The sequence below is a fragment of the Bos grunniens genome, chromosome 12, assembly GCF_055505025.1.
Source record: "Bos grunniens cultivar Pamir isolate PY7600 chromosome 12, Bosgru_T2T1.0, whole genome shotgun sequence".
Lineage (NCBI taxonomy): Eukaryota > Metazoa > Chordata > Mammalia > Artiodactyla > Bovidae > Bos > Bos grunniens.
The window spans coordinates 53,825,552-53,844,996 of NC_141176.1; positions in this window are offsets into that span (position 1 = coordinate 53,825,552).

The window sequence follows — 19,445 nt, forward strand, 5'->3', positions numbered from 1 at the left end:
GGCCTCCCTCCTTGATTTGTGAGATGGCCACTTTCCCCTGTATCCTCACGTGCCTTCCCTCTGTGCCTCTCTGTGTCCCAATCTCTTTTGCTTATAAAGATATCAGTCACATAGGACACATCCCAAAAACTTCATTTTATATAAATTACCTCTTTAAATATCTTATCTTTAAATGCAGTCACATTCTGAAGTATAAAGGGTTAGGACTTATATGAATTTGTGGAAGGTGGGTGTATGTGTTAGTCAGTCATGTCCAACTCTTTGTGACCCCATGGACTGTAGCCTGCCAGGCTCCTCTGTCCATGGAATTTTCAAGGCAAGGATACTGGAGTGGGTTGCCATTTCCTTCTCCAGGGGATCTTCCCAATCCAGGGATCGAACCCATGTATCCTGCATTGCATGCGGATAATTTACTGACTGAGCTACTAGAGAAGCCCGGGATGGGGATGAGGGGCAGAATACAATTCAGTCCACAACACTCTGGTCCACAGAACTCCAAACTCAAGATCTGCAATAACTCGAAGCTAATCAATGCTAATCAAACATGAGAGGGATCAGAAAATAAAAAGAAAGCTATATCCATTATATGCAACCAATAATAACCATGGTCCATTTTGTACCATCTCCTATCCTAGACACATAGAGACAAAAGTAGATAAGGTAGATACATTTTCTGCCCTCACAAAACTTACAGTCTAATATAATGGCTGGAAACTGTTCATGGAAAGTCAAACATCTATGTGAAATCAGAAAAGAGTTAAGCTGGTAGTTGGTGAATGTGTAAGGGCTGTTACATTATTGCCACTAAGAACATAAATTAGCTGAACTATGCACTTTCTCCATTGAGGATTCCAGAAATATGACATATTAATATCATCTTTCTGGATTTCATTCCCACACTTCACTGTTAGTTAATCTATTATTCTATAGCAAGCCTACATATCAGACTTGAATATACTTTCTAATCACCTTGATAGGGCTTGGATATTTCTCAAATCTCACAGGTTAGTATGCATCTTTTAGGGCAAGATTCTTTCACAGATATCCATTCAATACTTTTTTGTTGGCTTTCTAAAACTTTAATTTTTAGAAGGCAGCCATTTTCTAGAATCTCAAATTATGGATGTGTTTTATTGGAGTCTCCTGATTACTATCTATAATATTTATTTACCAAAAAAGTTAACTCATGTATTAAATGGTGCTAGAAAATAGTGATAAATGTCAAATGTAACTAGTGCCATTGATCAATTGGGTGTTTATTTTACTTTATTTCTTGTATTATCAACTGAGTATTCAGAAATCACTTAGCATCTAGTTCTTATAAAAATAGAGGGAAAAAATGTACCAAACTGATTATTTTAGCAATAACAAATGTACTTCAGCCGTGTTTTATGCTGCTTCCATCAAAGTCCACCTCTGTTTGGAACCCTTCACATGATTTTTCCCTTTACTGCATGTGTCTAGCATTAACCTAAAGTAGGATGACAAACATTCTGGCTTTCCTAGGATTGACAGGTTCCATAAAATAGTGAACTTTCATTGTTAAAACCAAGAAAGGCCTGGGCAAACTCAGAAGAGCCTACAAAGTCACCCTGCTACTGCTAAGTCGCTTCAGTCGTGTCCAACTCTGTGCGACCCCATAGATGGCAGCCCACCAGGCTCCCCCGTCCCTGGGATTCTCTAGGCAAGAACACTGGAGTGGGTGGCAATTCTACAAAGGCACAAATAAATTCACTGAATTCAAATCCCAAGGACCTTTAAGGAATTCTGTCCAAAGTATCCTCCAGTTCCCACCTGGTCTTCGTTCCATTTTCTCTTTTCAGTCTTCATGACATAGCCTGACTATAATTTCTCACTTAGCTTTTCCTGTAGTGTATCCCTTCCCATCACATAACATTCTAATGACCCCCTGGCTCCCCTTCACAAGACAAGATCGTCAGTGGAACTGATCATACCTTATTCATGTTACAAGCATCAGTACCTTCCCAGTTTTTGACACTTGGTAATTTAATAAGCACTTGCCTAAATAAATGATGAATAAGAAGAGCATTTTCCAAAACCTCTAAGCTTATTGAAATCATAAAAACTGAAGATTAAAAGGAATCTTACAGACAATCTGGCCCAGCTACTCGTTATGATTTGGAATCAGTAGACTTGGAGTCCCAAGATTTTTCTTTATTATCTCTACCCTTCTCAGCAAGGAATTTTGTTACTTTGAGTCCATTTGCTCATTTGTGTAGCAGAGGTTATAATAATTTCTCCTCAAGGTGTTGAGTTACTAAATAAAATTTTATTTGTAAGAAGTTTGTAAGCTTGAAAACAGTATAATTATTACTGTTATTACTGTAATTACTATGACTCAGTGAGGAAGAAAATATGCTACTGTAAAGTCTCTACAAAACCTCCAAGTCACCTGCAAGCATCTTCTGCTAACTCTGTTTAAGTTCTCCTGTTAAATTTTACATTTAACACCCTTAGTATCTGGACTCTCTTTAAAGCCCCTAACCTAATGGCCCATCAGAAAAAAGGCAGTACGGTGAAATCTTTTTTTACAACAGTTACTCACAGGACTCGTCTTCGAAGCAATCCCTATCAGCTCCTACGAATTTTTCCTGTTCCCTAAACTCCTTCTCACGTAACAATTTCATACTTTACTACCACCTCTTTTCACTCTTCTTTAAATAGTAGCTCGTTTGTTTGGGTCTCTCAGGCCCAGGTTTGAGCACATTAGTCCAGATGTGATCTGAGGAGTAATATCGCCTCCTAGATTCTAGACTCCATATATCTGTTAATTGAACCTGGATACCCTCACACTAGGTGTGATAGTCTTATCACACCACTGGCTACATTGAGCCTCAATCAAAGAAAATAGCATCATTGTTTCTATTTATTTATTTTTTCTTTGTTGCTGTTGCTGCTGTTATTTTGACACTCTCTGGCAACCAAAGGTAGAAGCTCTTGAATTGCCTGCTCCCCTTTTGAGCAATTATGGAACCAATGAATGAAAAAAGATACAACAAATAAAACAGTAATTCTTTGTCTTCTCCCAGGCCAAGAGTACAGACTGAATACATATGTGTTCTCTGCAGTTTCCACTTATTATCGACAACACGAAGACCCACTTCCTCACATCTTTGTTTTGAATGTACAAGTTTCTCCGGCTTTGAGTTCAGAGCACTCACTAATGCTTTGATGCACTGAAATGCGGTTCTCACTGAAAGGGCTTTTAGTAAGTGGACAGCTAGGGTGTCACAGGCAAGATATTTGCACAGTACATTAATTTAGAGAGAAAAAGGTTTCTGTGTAACTTAACCAGGCTGAACAGCTATTTCCACTTTACCTGGATAAAGTATTTTCATGTTTTATCACACTAGTTTGCAACTGCAAAAGCTTCACACAGTTTTTAAGAGTAGCTATGAACTGTCAGTATACATTATTTGGAATGAAGCCTGACAGCTCAAGGCTTGAAAGCAAAATACATTTTATTGTTTAAAAGCATTTCTCTGCCACCTCACCTCCACACCCCCACCCCAAACCCCACCCACCCTGTTGCCCCTCACTAGCATCTCTCTCCTGACTTGGAATGAGATTCACTAGAAACATTCTGAAATGGTTTCATCCTCATTAAATAACACTGCATGAAGGAAAATTTGAAAGGGGGGATGGTTCTCTTGTTCTGAAAATAATGAGAACGAGGACAGAGTACTACTGTGTCACACAGGAGACCATGTATACACTTTTGTGTTGGAAGCCAAAAAATAAAAATAAAAAACCCCTGTTCAGTTAATATCCTGAGGAAGATTCTCTTCTGTAAAACTGCATGCACCTTTAGTGTCTGGACTCTCTTTAAAGCCCCTAACCTGATGGCCCATCAGAAAAAAAGGCAGTACAGTGAAATCTTTTTTTACAACACTTACTCACAGGACTTCAGTCTTGGAAGCAATCGCTATCAGCCCTCAAATTCTGGTGTTTCTGGCCTTTGACAGAATTTTGTTTGCAGGAGAAAATTTTTTCTACGATCTCTAAAATCACCTTGAAGTTCATACACACTCATCAATTATCCTTTATTTTTTTGTTTAAAGGCTAATTTTTTAATAATTAATTTTCTTTCTGTCTGTGCTGGGTCTTTGTTGCTGCGCGGGCTTCTCGTTTTGGTGGCTTCTCTTGCTGCGGAGCGCCGACTCTAGGGCACACAGGCTTCAGCAGTTGGCAGTGTGTAGCCTCAGGGGTTGCAGTTCCCAGGCTCAGTAGGTGTGGTTCCCAGGCTCTAGAGCACAGACTCAATAGCTATGACCCGTGGGCTTCGTTACTCCACAGCATGTGGAATCCTCCCATACCAGGGACTGAACCCGTCTCTCCTGCATTGGCAGGCAGATTCTTTACCACTGAACCACGGGTAAGCCCTTTACATGTTCTGAAGGCTGGTATTCTAGGGACTAGCAGAAGAGAAGTCTTATTTTGGCCAGCAGGCACTCTTCTCCAGAATTTCCCAAGTACCCTCTTCTTTCCATAGTGCCACCATGATTGAAAAGAGGCAGGCTTCTATTCAGAGCATACACTGCTGAAAAGAATGAACTGGGAAAAAAATTAACTCACAAATGAAAATCTTTTGTTGTTAATGACCTTCTATAATAGAAGCCTAATCTCCTACGTATATTATCATCTGGCAAACTAGTTACACATTTAATAAGATTTTGCTGTATAAATTATAAATGAAATAAACAATTCTGTCACCATGGTGTGCAATGAATACACCACATGTTACATGTAAATATATTAGTCATTTGCCTTTTGTTTATGTGTCACTGAAATCCATTTTCTTTATGGTGTATTTTCTATTCCCTATGGGGTCCAACCAAAGTCGTTTCCACCATACACATATCGGCCTTTAAAGTGGAATTATGTTGTTATTGTCCTTTTCCTGCCCAGTTTTAATAACACCTGCTTTTGTGCCAGTTTCATTTACTGCTGCAAATTGTAATTCAACAGAGAACAACAACAACAAAAAACAGCAAAAAACCCAACCGCCCTCACAGCAAATGTGACTCCAGAAAGGAGCTGTGTGATATATTGACACAATACAGAAAACATATTGAAACAATTTTTATTCTCATTATTTTTCCCCCCAAATTAAATACGCCCCATAAAGCAAGTTTACATATTCTGCATGTCTGCCCCCACCATTCCCAACTAAACCCATACCCTTGGTTTTTAATGAGATAATTTTTTAAAAACCAGAATCAACGGTTCAGCCTCCCTTTCAAGTGGTGGCATTTTTATTTTAAACAGAGAAGCATAAATGCATAGGGGATGCAAATGTGGCTCTTTCAATGGCTCACCACAGTGTGACAGCTGTGGACGGATGAAGACAAAAGCGGTGACTGCTCCAAGAAAATGATGGCTCAGGCATCTCCAGCCCAATCAATAATCTGGTGTGTTGAGGTCAATCACTGCATGGCCATATTCAGTTCAAGCCAGTCAAAGATTATTAGTTTGACACCCAGAGGCGATTTCTTTCTGCTGGGGATGGAGGACAGAAGGCCTGTGTGTGTGTGTGTGTGTGTGTGTGTGTGTGTGTTCAGAACACAAATGGAGAAAGCCTAACTATAAACAACGGAAGCACTGGCACAGGACTTTCAGGGAAATTCTGTCTTGGTTAGGAGTGGTTCCCAACAATATTTTCTAAGCTGAGTCATTCTTCTTCCAAAACTGTCCCTATGCTAATGCTGTGTTTCAGCCATTAAAAAATATATATATATATATAAAAGCCCCTACTATGTTCCAGGCCTTGTCTTAGGATCTAGGGATACAAAAGGAATAAGGTTCATTTTTGATCCTCCTAGAAGGGTGACTCTGGAAGATTCTCCAAAGGTGTTAATGCTCTAAAAGTCTCCCTAACGTCTGCACTCCCATCTTTCTCAATCTCCCTCTCCCTAAATTCCCTCATCCAGCCTAGACAGACAAGGACTGGGACAAAGATAAGAGAGGCAGTGTAGCATTCTGATTTGGCCAAAGAGGATGGTTACAAGTGGGTACCAGAAAGCATATTTACACATAATAAACTACTAAGAGGGCATCAGAATTAACCTGGGGAAGCCTTTTCTAGCTGACCTACCTGTTCCATCTCTGCCATCCACTGCCTGTCCATGGCAGTCACACATACTTGCCAGCAGGAAGCAGTTCATGGTGAAGGGACCTGTGCAGAGTACAGAGAATAGGGCTCTTGCTGGCTGATATTTCACCATCCATGTTTTACTGTTTCTCCTGGATGGCATGCCACAAAGTGTAATAAATCTCAGTTTGTTTATATTCTGGGTCTGTATTTGCACTTTGGTGATTATGTTTGAATTCATGTAAGATCCTTTTTCTTCCTAAGAACTCGAGCATCATCTCCTCATTAATCCTGTCCTGTTTGTCTGTTATTAATAGGCCACGGTACAATGTATTCGGCTGCAAAACTCCACCAGGCATGACTAATTCAGATAATTAATTTGCTAGACCATTAACACCATCAAATGAGCCTGCTAAACCGGTAAATTTAAAGTAAATTAAACTTAATTTGCAGGTTATTGCAATTAAGTCTGCCTTGTCTTTCTGAGGGATTTCAACATCCTCAGTATTTAAGAGGCAATCATAATGCATGCAAGTGGGCGGGCTTTTGGGCTAATTAACACAAGAGTCTAATCTGCTTTTCAATTAGGGTGGATGTTTATAATATGCGGGTGACAGTGTTGCGATTCCATGCAGCATAACAGGAGTGCATGGCATAATTATAGCTGAAAAGAAAAGCTCATGCCGGGCCTTTTTAGGGGTTAATGAGACATTGGCAGCTTCCAGCTGAGGAGATTGAGCCAGTTTAGTGAGGCTTCAAGAGGAAGCCACCCATAGGGGTTTCCTTTGAAGTGTCAAAAGGTCCCCTTGTTCTGGGTGGCTTATGTTTCATTTGTCTGAGTGGCATATCAAAAATAGATGAGCTGCCAGCAGCAGTCCCTATGACATTAATTCACCAATTGTGTTTCTAATAGTTTCATCCTTAAATAAATTTGGATGATGAGAATGGTGAGGAGAGTCAAGGTTCTGAACACAATGAGGGCCAGGCCAGCGTAAGGAGTTAATCCAGCACAGACAAATGCAACAGCTGCAAATGTTAAAGGCACACCTGACCTATTAGCTATTAGCTGGGGGAAGACAAAGATAGATAATGCCTGTGTCTTCTGCTGAACAACAGTCACTCTAAACAATGATAAAGATGTGGCATTCCCTGTGCTGGGCTGAAATTCTAGCTGTACTAGAGAGGAATATTAGTCTGGAACCTCAGAAGATGAAGCTTCTCTGAAGGGCAGACAGACCACCCCTAGGAAAGGCTCTTAATGAAGCCACTTCGACACTAGGGCAGAGGGCTCAGGGGACATAACCCAGTAGAAATGTAGTAAGAGAGCACCTACACTGGGGGAAAGGACACAAATGTTCTCTCTTTCATGGCTACCGGTAAACATAAAACCAAGGTGGTTTGAGGCTCAGTTTGAAATTGAGCGGTTGCAGTACACTGAGGAGAAGCCCTCTTCTACTGACTGTATAGGTATTGAAAGCCAGGTGAGGTCATTATACTTTGTGGTTTAGATATTCTGTAGTTACATAATGAGAAAAAGTGAATTTGGAAATAGACAGCTGTTTAGGGATGAAGATCATATGTGACTTGCCCACAAGTCATTTGGGTTGAAATGACCAATATCACACTTACAAAATGTTTAGGTGAGCAAATGAAAAATGAAGACATCAAAACTCATGCAAAAATAAAGATTCACATAATGGGGCTCCAAGTTTTTCTTTTTTATATAAGAATACCAAGTTATATATTAGTTAGTGTTAGTTACTCTGTCATGTCTGACTCTTTGCTACCCCATGGACTGTAGCCCACTGGGCTCCTCTGTCCGTGGAATTCTCTAGACCAGAATACCGGAGTGGGTTGCCATTTCCTTCTCCAGGGAATCTTCATGACCCAGGGATCAAACCCAGGTCTCTTGCATTGCAGGCAGATTTTTTACTGTCTGAGCTATCAGGGAAGCCTAAAGTTATATATGATGATTATAAAAAAGCATTACAAAGATGGTGCTTCTTTTGGCCTCCAGGTACACGCATAAAGTAATATCCTGGTGAAACACCATCATATCATAAATGTGAATGAAGCCGTTAAATAAATCACTCCAGCTACTTTGAGGAAAGACTAAACTGATTTTCCAAAGAAATTGAAAAATCTTCTTAACGAGTTGTTATATAGACATATCCCCCCAAAATTCACCACCTATTACAAGAGATGTTGCTGAATAAATTCATTCAATCATTTGTTCAGTTACTCTTTTAGCATATACTATATTCCAAACACTGCAGTGTGGCAAAGACAATGAAAACAGACAATGTCCCTATATTCATGGCGATTACATGTAAGTAAATAGGTGACTAGGCTTCCCGTGTGCTGCAGTGCAGGAGATGTAAGAGATGCAAGAGATGTTCAATCCCTGGGTCAGAAAGATCCCCTGGAGGAGGGCATGGCAACCCATTCTAGTACTCTTACCTGGAGAATTCTATGGACAGAGGAGCCTGGCAGGCTACAATCCATAGAATCACACACTGAAGTGACTTAGCCTGCATGTATATAAACAGGTAGCCATCAGTTATTGGTAAATGCAATGATGACAATAAAACAGGATAATGTGACAGAGAGACTCAAGTGCTACTTTAAACTGTGTGTTAGGGAAAGCCTTTGCAAGGAGGTGACATTTAAGCTGAGACCAAAATGATACCCAAAAGTTTTAATTAGGAGATGACCTAATTTGCATTTTCAAAAGATTACTTTGCCTGCTGCCTGGAAAATAGAACTGGAAGTGTGTGACTGTAAGAATGGAAGCAGTGAGACCATTTAGAAGATTATTGATGTCTTCCAGAAGCTACTACCTAGTCCAAACTTCTAGATTCAAAATATGATTTAGAGGTAGATTCTACAAGTCTTGCTGTATAGGTCATTGAAGTTGTGAATCAACTATTAGATATTCAAATGGCAACGTCAAGTTGGAAGTTAGATATAGGAAGATTAAGAGAGCTAAAGATACATGATACAGCAGAGCTAAAGATACATGATAGGGAGGTATAAGCTTACAGTTGGTATTCAAAAACATGCGCTGGGTGATTACCCCTGGTAGAAAATATGCTTAGAGTTGAAAAGGAGTCCCAGGATCCAATTTCACTGAAAGGGAGACACCAGCAAAGAAGATAGAAGCTGAATGGCCACTACGGTGGAAACAAACAAACAAATATGAATCTAAAGGAATGTGATACTGGAAATGAAAATGTTTCAAGAAAAAGAGATTCGTCATCTGTGTTGAATACTACTGAGCATAGGAACAAGCTGAAAAGAGACAAATGTCCTTCAGATTTAACATCACGGAGGTCAACTGTGACCTTGACTGGAGTCATTTCAATGATGTATGAGGCCAGAATAATGCAGTGGAAGACAGAAGGGACACTGAAGAAGTGAAGACAGTGCCTAAAGCCAATTTTGAGGTTTAGCAGTTAAGGTAAAATAGATGGAACAGCGGACCAAGAAGAAATGGGAGATCCAAAAAGACAGCTTTAGCTGTAGGAGAGAGAATGTGTGCATGTTGAGAGAAATGATACTGGAAAGATAAAAACCTGAATTACAGAAGAGGAGTAAGGACGGCATGAGAACCAGTGCACACAATGAAGGCTTGGTTTTTGGTGAGAGGGAAAGCTCACTGACCTTGACAACAGACGGAGAATCTGTGACTGGCTTATTTTACTTAGATAATGTCGTCAACGTTTATTCATGCTGTTGTAAATGATAGAATTTTCTTATTGTTTAAGGCTGAATAATATTCCATTGAATGCATATACCACATTTCCCATTAATCTATTGATGAGCATTTAAGTTGCTTCAACATCTTGGCTATTATAAATAATGCTACAACTAGACTGCTAATTCCTCTTCAGGCTTTCCTGGTGGCCCAGCTGGTAAAGAATCTGCCTGCAATGCAGGAGACCTAGGTTCTGTCCTTGGGTTGGGAAGAACCCTTGGAGAAGGGAATGGCTACCTACTCCAGTATTCTGGCCTGGAGAATTCCATGGACTCCATGGGGTCACAAAGAGTCAGACATGACTTCGAGAATTTCACTTCACTTCTCTTCAATTCCTCTTTAAGATCCTGGATAAATACCCAAAAGTGGGATTGCTGGATCATTTGGTAGCTCTGAGGAACTAATGCTTTCAAGTTGTGGTACTGGAGACAACTCTTGAGAGTCCCTTGGACAGCAAGGAGATCAAACCAGTCAATCCTAAAGGAAATCAACCCTGAATGTTCATTGAAAGGACTGATACTGAAGTTGAGACTCCAATACTTTGGCCACCTGATGCAAACAGCCAACTCATTGGAAAAGACCTAATGCTGGGAAAGATTAGGGGTAGGAGGAGAAGTGGGGGGCAACAGAAAATGAGATGGTTGGATGGCATCACCAGCTCAATGGACATAAGTTTGAGCAAACTCTGGGAGATAGTGAAGGACAGGGAAGTCTGGCATTCTACAGTCCTTGGGGTCACAAAGAGTCGGACATGACTTAGAGACTGAACAATAGCAACAGTGAAGGAACCGGAAACAGAGATGGTGGCTTACTTCTCTAAGGAAATCCCATGACTTAAAAGAAGGAATCCATCTGGCCTGTAGGGCCTATACTCAGAACATATTCAGAGAAAGTTCATTTGTGCTGAGTCTTTGATCAAATTTATCTGTGGGCTTGTGATTTCTGCTCTCTGCTCTGTGCTGTGCTCAGTCATATTTGACTCTCTACAACTCCATGAACTGTAGCCCACCAGGCTCCTCAACCTTTGCGATTTTCCAGGCAAGAATACTGGAGTAGGTTGCCATTTCCTCCTCCAGGGGATATTCCCGACCCAGGGATCAAACCCCCATCTCTTGCTCCTCCTGCATTGGCAGGTGGATTCTTTACCACTGAGCCACCTGGTTTCTGTCATCTCAATATTTCTTAGTGGGTCCTGACCTACTGGTCTATCATAGAGTGTGCACTGTTCTTAATCTTAAGTTCCAAACCTTACAATGGTACTAAGTATTATGTAAAACTTATAAAGACTTTGGAGAAGGCAATGGCACCCCACTCCAGTACTCTTGCCTGGAAAATCCCATGGACGGAGGAGCCTGGTAGGCTGCAGTCCATGGGGTCGCTAAGAGTCGGACATGACCGAGCGACTTCACTTTCACTTTTCACTTTCATGCATGGGAGAAGGAAATGGCAACCCACTCCAGTGTTCTTGCCTGGAGAATCACAGGGATGGGTGGGCTAATGTCTCTGGGATCGCACAGAGTCGGACACGACTGAAGCGACTTAGCAGCAGCAGATAAAGACTTTAAACTTTTAAAAAGAAATATGTACTTATTAGGATGTTTTAAGGGATTTTTTTGGTTAATTTTTTGGCAATTAACGGGGCGGGGGGGTGGGGCAAACATGGCTGGAACTAAAGTAATGCAAGATGAGTGTCTGCTGCTGCTGCTGCTAAGTCGTGTCTAGTAGACAATATTTAAGGAGGCACTCATTCTCGAGGATGTGAAATGAGAGTAATGCTTCCTTAAATGTTGCTCCTTAGGCAGGGCACCCACCTCATCTCACCCTAGACTGTCCACTGAACAGTCTTGTCTCCCACAAGGTATGATGGGCTAGATACACCAGGAATTCCTTTTTAAATCATTTTAAAGATATAGTAACTGTGGGTATATAGACTTGTGGGGAAAGTAAAAAAATTAAATTAAAAAATACATAATGAAGCAAAGCATGCACAGTTAGAATCAACTTATCTTTACTTCCTTAAATTAAAGATCTGTTTTGTTCTTATTTAAAAGTAAGTGACAGAGGTCATTATTATACTGAAATCAAGGTATGCAAAGTGTGTATCACAGGCCTGGTCCACAGTAGGAGCTCAATAAATGAGAGCCATTATTTTCAAAAATCACTAGCTCTGATTTGTGGTCAATACTGCATCATCCTGATGTCAATAATTTTTAAAATATGTATTAATTCTTAAAACATAATAATTTAAATATTTACAATGCCAGCTACTCTTCATTTTATCTTTTGTTCACTCTCACACTAATAATAACTATGTCCACATAGAATATTGAAACTTATAAGCCACTTTGATCCAGAGAAACTCATTGGCTCTTAACAATCATATAAATTGCATAGCTTTATTCATCAGCTTTTAGATTAATAAATTGCTTTCAGACAAGTTAAGTGACTTGCCTTAGTTTAGAGCTATAGAAAACCAGGACCAAAATTGTAACTCAGGACTTCTAACTTCAGATCTCAGATCTTTCTACTATGTGCCATTAACAATTAGGTGAAAAGCCTTTTAAACTTCTGGATAAGTGAAAAACCAGCAAAGCTTCCAGCTGCTGTTCTTATAATCTGATTCACAGAGTTTTCTTTCAAAACAATGAGGAGGAGAGAGAAAGAAATTACAACAGAGTGTAAAATCGAGAACCTGAATTGCTTCCTCACTCAACCAACTAACTACATATAGAGAGTTCTCCTTCCATACCTCCAAGTCAGGTAACCTAGAATGGAGATTACATTGGAGTTACCCACAACTCCCAACTCTTCAGTGACTTGAAACAACCGAGTTTAATTCTCATTCATATGACAGGGTGGGCTTCCCTGGTGGCTCAGATGGTAAAGAATCTACAAGCAATGCAGGAAGCTCGGGTTCAATTCCTGGGTCAGGAAAATACCTTGGATGAGGAAACGGCACCCCACTCTAGTACTCTTGCCTGGAAAATCCCATGGACAGAGGAGCCTGGTAGGCTGCAGTCCGTGGAGTCGCTAAGAGTTGGACACGACTGAGCGACTTCACTTTCACTTTTCATTTTCATGCATTAGAGGAGGAAATGGCAACCCACTCCAGTGTTCTTGACTGGAGAATCCCAGAAATGGGGGAGCCTGGTGGGCTGCCGTCTATGGGGTTGCACAGAGTCGGACATTACTGAAGCGACTTAGCAGCAGCCAGTATTCTTGCCTGGGAAATCCCATGGAGAGAGGAGACTGGAAGGCTACAGTCCATGGGGTCACAAAGAGTCGGACACAACTGAGAGACTAACAGTTTTTTCATGTGACATGGCACAGTGCAATCATTCAGAGACCAAGTTCTACCTCAGCATATGAAACTCATACTATAGAAGCAGGAAACAGGACCCAGTGAGCCCTGACTTCTCTCCCCCACCCCTGCGTTCTCTCCCAGGTCCCCAGACTATGCCTGTTGAATCAGCAGCACCATCACACCTCTAGCCATTAGAGCTCCAAATCTGCGGCTCCCTTTAAACTCTATTCCTCCCATATCCTCTCCAATACCTTACTAACCAATTACCAAATCCTGTTGATTTTTCCTTTCTTACATCTCTAATTGCAATGTCTTCATCTGACAAAAAATATCTCAAGATAAATGTATATTATACTGGAGGACTTCTACTACAAATATCATTTGAGAAAATGGTTCTTGATTTCATGGAAGACACAGGTTTCTGCTTTTAAAAGACACCAGAAAGAGTGCAAGCCTTGGAGTCAGATAACTTTAAGTTTGTTCCATGGTGTTCCCTGTAATATTTTTGCAGGTCACTTAATTTCTATAAGCATGAATTTCTAGATCTGTAAAATGGGGATAATAGAATTCTTATGGCACAAGATTGTAAGGAGAATTAAATATCAGAGGTGTTAAAGTACTTTTTAAGTTATAAAATCCTGTACACATGGTAGGAATTATCAGTATTGATAACAGTGTGAGCCAGGCAGTAATAACCTTGAAGCAATAAGCAACTGTTAATATGTCAAACTGAATTTACTTGTCCTAATGAACTATACAATGACTTTACCTAAAGGGCAAAGGCAATCATTAATTTATTCAAGTACATATTATGGACTTCCCTGGTAGCTCAGCTGGTAAAGAATCCGCCTGGAATGCAGGAGACCCCAGTTCGATTCCTGCTTTGGGAAGATCCCCTGGAGAAGGGATAGGCTATCCACTCCAGTAATCTTGCCTGGAGAATCTCCATGGACAAGGAGCCTGGCAGGCTATAGTCCATGGGGTCTCAAAAAGTCAGACACGACTGAACGACTAAGCACGGCACAGCACAAGCACATACTATATGGCAATTGCTGCTCTTGGTGTAATAGACTATGCAAGCCAGGAAAGACAGTTTCTCTCCTCATGGATGCCGTGAGGACAAGACCATGTTGTATGGCAAAAATAGAAATCAAAGTACTGTGAGAGATTTAAATGGGAAAAGGTTACTTGCAGCAGGAGGCATCAAGAAAGATTTGATTGAGATGTTGGAGTCTGAGCTGTACAGTTAAGAAGGGGCCAGGCTTCAACAAGTGAAGGGTATAATTAGGTATGGAAACAGGGCCAAATGCCAGTAAAGAGCGCCTCCTCTTACTAGCTTTGTGACCCCACACAGTGATGTCTCTGAACTTGCAGGACTGCAGTGAGGACTTCGAAATGAAATGTGAAAGCCATGCTTCTCAGACTCTACTGAACACAAGGAGATGGAGAGCTCATTCCAGTAGGCATTCTGAGGCTGCAGGTCTGGGGTGGGGCAGAAGAGTCTGCCTTTCCACGGAGCTCCCTGGTGATGTTGGTGCAGTTGATCTGTGGACCACACTTAGGAAGCAGCCTGTAAATCCCTTTGTACAGTGCCTAGAACATAACAGTGCCTGCTCCATAAATGATCCCTATTTGTACAATTATTCCCAAATCTTTGTGACCCCATGACTGTAGTCCGCCAGACTCCTCTGTCCATGGAATTTTCCAGGCAAGCATACTGGAGTGGGTTGCCATTTCCTCCTCCAGGGAATCTTCCCAACTCAGGGACTGAACCCGGGTCTCCAACATCTCCTGCATTGGCAGGTGGATTCTTTACCACTGTATCACCTGAGAAGCCATTCCCAAATCATGGTATAAGGCAACATCTGAAATGTAAAGGTATAGCCTAGACTTACCTGGAATTCATACAGCTTTCTCATATCAGAATATATTTCTTAAACACGAGCAAATTATAATTCTTAAAAATTGACAAAGGTAAAGAAAATAAATCTTTAATAAGTATACATATATTTTTCATATAGTAATCAACACAATCTCTAACCATTAAATAAATTGTTGGCTCTTTAATTAATAGCCTTAATAATCATGTGAAGCTCCGGTTCATCAAGAGTTTTTAAACAATTTGAGAACAAAAGTGTCAACAGTAGCAAAACCTATTACTTTATTAGGCTTTGATCATATCAGTGTTAATTAGGCCAAAAACTTTTATACAATTTCTCATTGTAACAATTCTCATATAACACTTAGATATATTTCAAACATCAAGGCTGTCTGTGCTGTTTTTTATCTTATATATGTGCATTATTGTAGTTGTATAATATTATATTAATGTACACTTTCCCACTAAACTCTCAGTATTTTAGGTACCTGGTCCATAGGAGTCACCTAATTAGTAAGAGATTCACTTTCCTATCCAGGTGGCTCCTCAGATAACTTGGACAGTTGGCTAGCTTCATTTACACACTGAGAGTCCAACCCTGGCTTTAAAATACTGAGCATACTCAGTGTGCTTTATGTTTTAAGAAAGTGAAAGCAATTTAGAAAAAGAGAGATGTGTAAAAGAGGTAATTCTGCCCGCATCTTGAGGAGCAGAATGATTCCTCAAATCGCAAGGACAATAGTGTTTGGTCAGATGAGTCAACATGGTGAGTGTTGTTGCAGAGCGGTGCCATATTGCAGTCCAGAGATAGCAGCCATGGCCATCACAGTTGCCATTTTCTGGACTGAGATGGTACTGATCAGTGAGGTCCAATGTGATGGTTGAAACAGAATCATCTTGTGCAGACATAGGATGAGGCCACACACAATTCACTAGGCTGAATAACTAATTACCCTTCTCAAGTCTTACTTTCCAAACACATAAAGCATCTTTTCTGCTGAAGTCCCTAAATCAAATTTTAAAGCATTAATACAGACACTATGGAAGACAGTATGGAGATTCCTTTAAAAACTAGGAATAAAACCACCATAGGACCCAGCAATCCCACTACTAGGTACATACTCTGAGGAAACCAAAATTGAAAAAGACACACGTACCCCAATGTTCGTTTCAATATCAATAATTACTTTTAAAACACTGATAATTATTTACAGAGGATCTATTGTGTGTAAATGATAATGACATAGATGATGACAATGACAATAATAATAGCATCCTAGGTACCCAGAGATAGAAGGGTATATAAGTTTTTCTCTTCAGTAGTTCATAAAGTAAATGATCAAGAATATATAATATACAGGAAACGTGTACATAAAGTACATAAACATACATGGAATAAATGCTTATGACATGCATTATAACAATAACAACAGTGTCTTTGAAATTTGAGAATACTTATATTACTGTGTCTGTATCTTTCTTTGTTTTTATGTAAGTAACCCCTACAATGAAAGGAGAAATCAGAGCAATTTTAAAAAGAAATCTGCAGTCACTGGGGCATGTTTTAGTAGTTTTCTTTATTTCCTTTCTGAAAAGCACGGCACAAGGATTCTTCTGGAATACCAATCACCATAAATTCTGGCCCACAAGTGCATGACTAATCTAATTGCAGGCAGAGAGGGTCATTTGCTAATGCTCTCACTAGAGCTCTGTACTAAACGATTTGCTCAGAGAGCAATTGATGCCCCTAGAAAACTTTGAAAAATGTTCTAGTTAGAAACAACTTTGTCCATGTCATATATTTTCTGTTTTTATCTCCATCATTTTTATTCTTTAGGACATTTGGATGAAAATTTCATCTCTTTTGCTTGAGGGTTCATGTGCCCCTGCTTATTCCTCACCTGAAATCATGAGCTCATTGTGACCGTATAAGATGCCAAACTGGGTGTCATGGAAATCACTGTGCAGAACCCAACCCCCAGCCATGACGATTACAAGGAAAAAGAAAGAAAGGCCAGTGATTTGTCTTCAGAACATGAAACCCATTACTTATAAATTATTGTTAATTATATATTGAGATAAATATAGAATCATCATTTCTACAAGCCTTGGAAATAGACAAGCTCTTAAAAATTTATTGGTGTCCTTAAGATTTGGATGATATAAAACAATAAATCACTGTGCATGTGTGCTGCCTTCTAAGGTCCTCAAAGAAAATGACTGTAGAATTGCAAATACTGAACTTCCCACCCTGGGTATGGCAGCAGCTCTATTCAACTCTCCCTTATCTATTCCACTTCGGGGGAGGGGGGGATTACTGCAAAATTTACATAAATATTGGGACCTGCTATAGTCTACTTCCCTAGTGCTGCTCACCACTTAGCCTCACCAACTGTCCTTTAGACAACTCAGCCTACCCAGTAACCCCAAAGTGCAGTCACCAATACTGTTAGACCTCAGAACATCATTACCCAACTCCAGTCTAGAAGAGCTGAAAATAACAAGTCTAGTTGAGGTAGGGGAGAAATCTGTATAAAGAGCTAAAATAGAGGGAATGTGTAGATCAGGAGGGCAATAAAATTTGAATTGATTTCATGAGTACATTTGGACTATCTTAACATAAATGTCAAGAAGATTATCATTGGCCAATATATAAACATTATAAAATACTTTTAAGAAGATTAAATAAAAGAAATTCAATCCATTTTTCCCCTTTGTGACAGTTTCACTTCCTGTTGGCTGGATTTTCTTGGGATTTCAGTATCCAGGAGATTTAAATTATCTCAATTGTCAGTTAACATCATTTCTGAGGCATTTTTTTTACTTGAAACAGAGAATAGCAAACACACATGTCACCTGGATGAGCATAACTGAGGCTAACAGGAGTGCTGAGGACCAAAGAAAATCTTTGTTACAATTCAGTAACCATTGAATTGTATTGGTCAAGCATTCTAATTCATCTAAACTCTCTGGTTTCTTCATCTTCTAAAATGGAGTTAATAATACATAACTCACAGGGTTGGAAGAACTGAGCCAGATAATGTGGATGAAGACTCTAGCATGGTGCCTAGCCTAAGCAGGAACATAGTAAATACTACTTTCCCTTCCCTTTTACTGTGGAAGATTCTGGGACATAAAAGATACAGGTCTTAAAGTCCACAGATTTATAATCTAATTAGGAAGATGAGATGATGCTTCTACAGATGAAACATATTTAAGTTGTAATAGGTATGCACCAGAACCCATAGGACTAAGAGGAAGAGAGGATTTTTAACAGATATGACCCAGGAGATTTTCCAGGGAGGAGATAACACTTAGATGATTCAATATGAGTGGGGTTGGGACAAGTAAAGAGTAGGCAAGAGGGCAGGGAAGCCCAGAGTGTGTTGACAACTGGTAAACTGAATTGTAGCAAAGATGTTCTGTTGTTTTCAACACTCCTGTTAGCCTCAGTGATGCTCATCCAGGCTACACGTGTTTTACCATTCTTTGTTTCAAATTAAAAAGGTCTTGAAGATGATGTTAACTGACAATTGAAATAACTTAAATATCCCTGTATACTGAGATCCCAAGAAAATCTGGCCAATAGGAAATGAAACTAGATGGGATGGCAGGAGCAGGAGCATCCTATCATGAAAGATAGGATGGAAGACAATGGGATGGGAGCAAGAGAACTAGATCAAGGTGTTCAGGGATACAGGCAACAGGAGACACTGGAATTTTCTGAATGAGGGAATGGCATATCAAAGGAGTCATTTAGAAAATAATGCTACAATACAGACTTCATACATATTTGTTTCTTCCAAGTCACCTGTAAGCTCTAAATCAAAGGAACTATGCCATCGTCCACTGAGCTTGCACAAGAGATATCCTATTAAGCTGACAGCAATAGTTGCTTTTCTTCATGAATGGCAGAAAGAGTTACATTTGTCTGTCTTTGTTACAAAATGTTATTCATTAACCACATACACATTATACACAACTGATGTAGTCCAGACCAGGTAATACTTAGATACAAAAGAATGAATTGTCAATGACTGTTGTCAAAGACTGCAGTGTGTGCATGAGTGTCAGTGGTCTTCAACTCTTGCCTGATAGCCTACTGTTTCTTATCTTTGAAATTATACTCCAAAATGTGGGATCAAGAGGGTTGTCAGTGTACCCAAACATCCCAGAGCAATGCATCTGACTTTTTTGAATGCTCTTAAGATACACAATGGTTGTTCAAAGATTTACTAGGCACCTAGTAGCCCTGGGCTTCCCTAGTGGCTCAGATGGAAAAGAATCTGTCTGCCAATTCAGGAGGTGTGGGTTCAATCCCCAGGTCAGGAAGATCCCCTGGAGAAGGGAATGGCAATTCACTCCAGTATTCTTGCCTGGGAAATCCCATGGA